Source organism: Paralichthys olivaceus, chromosome 24 (assembly GCF_024713975.1).
Source record: "Paralichthys olivaceus isolate ysfri-2021 chromosome 24, ASM2471397v2, whole genome shotgun sequence".
NCBI classification, from domain to species: domain Eukaryota; kingdom Metazoa; phylum Chordata; class Actinopteri; order Pleuronectiformes; family Paralichthyidae; genus Paralichthys; species Paralichthys olivaceus.
This window is the reverse complement of record NC_091116.1, coordinates 3954107-3960106: the sequence shown is the minus strand read 5'-3', so window position 1 is coordinate 3960106 and position 6000 is coordinate 3954107. Positions and strand designations below refer to the sequence as shown.

The following is a 6000-nucleotide window of genomic DNA, read 5'->3' as shown; positions in this document are numbered from 1 at the left end:
ATATCCACTTCCTCTATTTGTCAGCAGTACATGCCGTGCAGGGGCTTGTCCTTCCATGGTGGTTCCTCTTCCTCCTCATCATCAGGTATTCACTAGGCAGCTCATCACTTGGGGTCGTCTTCTTAAAGTAGTCCTGGATTTGCATTGCCTCATCCAGGATAGTGGCTTTGACGCTCTCTAGTCCTCTGCCTCCCTCCCTGTTAGACTTGGGGTGAAACCCTGCATGAATAGTGAGGAGCTTCCATGTCTCAATATCAGTGACCTCTATCACCTCCTTTGGCCAGGTCAATGGTAAACCAGCTGAGTATCTAATGACTGGCAGGGCATATGTATTGATGGCTCTGACCTTATTTTTTCCATTCAGCTCACTTTTCAGGATTTGCCTTACTCTGTGTTGGCTTTTGACTGTGGCTGATTTCCTTTCTGCCTTCTCATGGTTTGCATTTGCCGGTGGGATCCCAAAAGTATTTGTAGCTGTCCTCAACATCTGTTATGTTGCCTTCTGGTAGGTTAATCCCTTCACTTCTGATCACCTTGCCTCTCTATGATATCATCTCACCGCATTTGTCTAGTCCGAATGACATTCAGTCATTGCAGTAGATTCTGTTGGGGTGGATCAGTGAGTCGACGTCATCCTCTACATTGATGACATCAAGCTGTATTTATACATAAGAAAGCAAATTGAGTTCAATTTTATGAAAAAGCATTCGCTGTAAGATCTTCATTGCAGATAAACCATGTAGGATGAACGCGCAATTCTAACTTCAATCTGAACACATAGACGAATGTCCAGCATATTAACAATAACAATGAGCGACAGTGTATTCTAGAATTTTTGGAGGACAAACGGCATTATTGTGAGGTAGACTCAGCAGCATCACAGCAAGCGAAGCAAACAGCCCGTTCCAAACAGGAAGGTTCAGAACGGGCACTGCAGTAGTGTGTATGCAAATATAATACAGCAAGTTAAAACAAACAAAAAAATGTTAATTCTCTGAAATAACAATACATCGGGAACACGTCTGTGTTCGAAAGCATAAACCCAGTTTCTAAATTGCCAATTTAATAATTTCCTGAATGTGTAAGCTCTCCTGATAAGATAACAAAAATGAATGAGGAGAAAGAGTCGATTCGGCATTTGTGAGCGTTTTTATTAATGAAGTGCCGCTTTCATCAAAACTAATTAAAAACCAATTCCATCAAAATGAGTGATGTGGAATTGAGTTTCCACAGCTTGCCCCCGAGGCCATTTATTGTGTTCATCTTGCCCTGAGCAGACAGCAAGTGCCACGGACAAAAAATATAACAAGAAAAGGGAAAATAGTCCTTAACATCATTGTGAAGTTCTGTGTGGCCCTTGGGAGACCCTGGGACCCCCGGTTTTTTTGAAAAGCAGCCGGTGCCATGTTCCAAGCTCCATGCCAGAGCTGCCACAACACAGCGGCTGCTTAAGGGTGATGGAGAGAATGCGGCAATCCATTGGCTGCAGGCTTAGTAAATTTCAGTCGGTGTAGTCCAATGGCAAGCTAGAGAGAGAGAGAGTGTGTGTGAGAGAGAGAGAGAGAGAGAAAGAGAGACCTGGTTTCTCTATCACTAATCTTGTCCTCGCAATACACTCCCTGTATGAGAGCAATTAGATGCAGCACCGTTTCCAGTGCCTCTGCAGTGACTCATTGAAATATCTTCCGTGTTGATAAAGCTGCATCTCTATTCTGCCCCGGCACACGCACACATACACGCACGCACGCACACTCACGCGCGTAAAGGACGTATAGTTGGGCTGCCTCCAGTGCATCGGGACTGCGCGTCTTACTTTGGATTTGCAGAGCACCAGGCTGGACGTGGACTTTATTCTATTTTTCTTTCCCCCCCCCCTGTGTGGTGCGTATTTCTCCTGAAGTCGGGACTTGCATAAAAGAGTCGGACGGAGGAGATACAGGCTGAGGTAAGTGCGCTGATTCCGAGCCCTCCAGCTTTTTTCCTCCAGCGAGGGGAAAGCAGACTAAAAAACAAGCGGCCGAATTTGTGTGCGTCTCCAGGCGCTGACCCCCCCTCCTCCTCCGCGTCCTCATCTGACGGCTTCTCCGGACGCGCTGGATGAATCCCCCCGTGGCGCACGATCCACGGGGGGATTCATCCACAGACGGTCATTTTCAACCTCACCTTCATAGTCATGTTTACAATCAGAACTTCTTCGGACAATCCGAATCAATAAGGAGTTATCGGATCTGAAAGATAACCCCGCTGCGGCTTTGGATCATTCTTGCGCACTTGGGAAGGGATGGAAAAAATGGGACTGCGGAGATGAAGCTGATAACAGGCGGCCACGTCTCACATCACGCGTGTCATCATGTATGTAAAACAGCGTTTCTGTCCGGATTCTCACGAAGCAACAGCTCCGTTAACTTTCAAGCAACAGGGCGACAAAGAGAGGCGCCTGTGATCCTCCAGCAAGAAGCGCCTTTTCCCTTCAAGAGAGCGAAGCGTTTAAAACCCATTTCACACCTGCCCCCCCCCGATACACCCCCCCTCCACACACACACACACACACACGCACACAAAACTCTTGTGTGTCTGAGTTGCGGCGGAGATGAGGCATCATCCTGCAGCTCCCAGCGCGCATCCCTATCCAGGCAGCCACAAGATGGTGGTGTGGATATCTCGGTGTGGATTTTGAGGGGAAAGGGGTGGGGGGGGGGTCGCGTAGGGTTTGTGCTTTGCATGATTTTTTTTTTTTGCAGCTAGACACCTCTGCTGTGATTTGAAGCTTGTGTTCACACTGGGTGGCAGTTGGGCAAGTATCTGCTCCACGCAGGCTGCTGGTTTAACATGAGGTGACCTTGCGTGTGCTGTCACTCTCACGCGGGCTCCTGGACAAAACCACAATGTCCAGGTTTTGAACTTGGTGCAAAGGGGCCACAGGGACACAGACCATAAAATCTTATCAAGGAAAAAAAAACAAAAAACAAGATCTCTCGGAATTGGTGCGTGGGTGCTTGGAATAGGTGTTGGTGGGACCTCTTATGCATTTTAATCCAGCTCGAGTCTGCATTGATATTGTACGAGGGGTAATAACTGATGATCAAATTAATCTCCAAGGAAATGGATTCCGAGAATGCTCTTAATATCTTCCTCCACTGCAGCTAAGCTTTGACTCATTCTGGTGTAGAGCAAATGCTTCCATCCTTCGCCATCTTTAGGAGAAAGAAATACTGTCCAGGCAGGTGTAAATTCATTTTGAATTAGTTTTTGTGTTCAGTGACTGAGAGAGCTGGACATGTCCAACGTCCACGCCATTTGTTCGTAGAGAGTGCAGTCCTCTGTCCAATCAAACAGTCAGTTCCCCTTTCTGGCTTGTGATTGTTCTGCAAGACTCCTGTTCTCTTTCGACAAGCTGCACACTTCATCCAGGATGAAAGTCATGTCGTTCAAAATTAAAGTCAAACATTTGCAACATGCACACGACACCGCATAATCCACTCTTCCTGCATGTTCTCAATATTATTACAGATTGCTACAAACAATGTCGTGGGACAAATGCAGAAAATTGGTTTTCTTCTTTCTTTTTTTTTTTTCATTTCATGGATATTACTGCTATCGGAACAAACTGTTGCAGTTTTAATACATCGCAAGTAGTTTTGTCCATTACTGTGTGTGATTTCCAAGGCAGGCCTCCCATCGTACAATACAGCAGATCGACGCGCTCATCTGACAGTGACGACATGTGGGTGTCAAGCAGGCAGCTGTTTTCTGATCAGTCTCAATCATATACACATAAATTCATGACTGATACAGATGCGAGTTGTCCTGTTGTATGCCAGTCCCTTTCTCTCTCACACACACACACACACACACACACACACATATATTCCAGTAGGCCTGTTTGCTGCAGTAACAGACGAAGAATGGCAGTAAAAAAGAATCACACGGATCTGTTCCCTATATGTTTAATCTTTAATCATGCTGTATTTGGATCACAGAGGAGTGAGTGTTCAGCGCAGTCTCAGTTGTACTTTTGTTCTTTAAACAAATGTGTTATTATTCTGTACTAAATGTACTGCATATGCATGGGTTTGGTAGCTTGAGCTAGTTTGAGGCTGTGTTTGATTTGCTTGCAAATAGAAAACATACTGCATTTATACGCATATATATATAACACAGCCCTCAAATTCCCAGGCCTCTGGTAGAGGTTGAGAAAGACATACAACCCAATGTCCTATGTGTGGGGTGTGATGGGAATTTATATATATATATATATCGGTTCTCTATTATTCATTCATCACAGTCACATCAGGGGCAATTTGAGGTTCAGTGTCACGCTCAACAACACGTTAGCATGTGGACCGGAGGAGCCGGCGATCGAACCAACGACCTTCTAATGATGGATGATGCCTTCTACCACCTGAGCAACAGGTGCCTCATTTGTCTGTCAGTGATATGCACTGACTCGTAAGGAGCTGGGGCGGAATACACGAGAGGTACATGTGGGTAGGGTGAAATAGCTAAACAGTCTGAAATAGCTTCCTAGGAAAACTGCAGAAGTATCAAAGAAGCTCATTTAATTTCAATTGTGAAATAGTTATTGACACTAAGAGACTCTCAGGGTTTACTGAACTGCTGCAGGAATTAGCAGTAATATCCATTTGCTTACAAGGTAGCAGGCTTGCAAAAGCTGAGTTTACTGTGGTACATGAAGTAATCCAGTGAGTACTAGTACTGTACAGTAGTGTTGAGGGCAGGAAGTCAGTATGAAAGCCAGTGACATCAAACTAGTAGACTCAATGTGAGCTGTTTTGAAGAACTAAACAGTCTCTCTAGGGTCATCTCAGGTCATCTTTATTCAGTGTCCCATTACCTTCACTGCTTAAAGCAAGCTGAACTCCATCAAACAGTACTTGAATGAGTTTATGGCACTATCAACGGTTGAAGGTGAGGTGCTTTGTATTCCACCTCAGGCCTGTGGGCTGACACAACACCTGACCAGATAACCAGCATGGGGAAACACACCTCCAGACTCCCTTTTAATAATTATGTTACAAACATGTTGCAATCAGGACAAAAATAAACGGGGCCAGTGTCTTGTTCGGCTTTGTCGCGGCTCTTTGATCAATGTCTGATTGAGCTTCGCCCAATTGACGAGGAGAAAGTAAAACCTGCAGTCTGGGGTCAAGATCGTGAGGAGGTACACCAACTTGGCAAAGCTGGAACAGCTAGACTGGGACCAATTCACTGACACTGCGGCATCATGCATTGGTTTTGTGAGAATGTTTGTGTGCCCGGAGACATTCGTCGATAAGAGACGTGCAGTCAGGAAGGCACGCGGCTCAGACGACGTGTTGCTGCATCTAAAAGTTCTGCTCTGCTCTAGCCAGCTGGGCATCATCTTCACTCTGGAGCTGGGCAAAGCCCCAGTGTCCAAGAAACCCTTCATCACAGGACTCAGAGTCTTCAGACCTGTTGCCCTTGTCTGTGGTCATGAAGTCCTTTGAGAGACTTTGAGAAACGTAGCTGGGGGGTTCAGCACCATCATATTAGAAATCCTCTAGTCCAAACTCAGCTGTGTGTTCACATTATGAACATTTTCTTTGTTTATCTAAATATTCTTTCTGAATTTTTGTGGCAGCATAATCTAGACTGTTCATTTGGTTTTGCATGTTGTCATTAGTCTACGATCTTTAGCCTACTATCTGTTAATCAGCATGATAATGGGAGTCATGTCTTTTCCAACGTCCGCAGCACATTTCTCGAGGCTATATTGGGATATTCTTAAAAATTGCAAAAGATTCAAGTGTAAGTGAACAATCCATTCATCCGTTATCTATGCGGCTTGTCTTTTGAGGGTCCTGGGGGGAGTTGGAGCCAATCCTAACAGACACTGGCAAAGAGGAGGGGTAAACCCCAGATAAGACACCAGCATATCACAGGGCCAACACACACAGTGACAAACAACCATTCACATTCACGTTCAATTTAGAGTCTCGGATTAACCAAACTCTTATC

General features: G+C 45.3%; 1 protein-coding gene across 2 annotated transcripts in view; it reads left to right on the top strand.

Moving 5' to 3' along the window:
• Positions 1 to 1574: 1574 nt before the first annotated feature.
• The window catches only part of nlgn4xa (neuroligin 4 X-linked a), an 83336-nt gene continuing 78910 nt past the window's right edge, over positions 1575 to 6000 (top strand). For both annotated transcript variants that reach the window (XM_020103834.2, XM_069521357.1), the window contains exon 1: positions 1575 to 1945. The gene's annotated coding sequence lies outside the window, so the exon portion shown is untranslated. The remainder of the gene's footprint in view (positions 1946 to 6000) is intronic.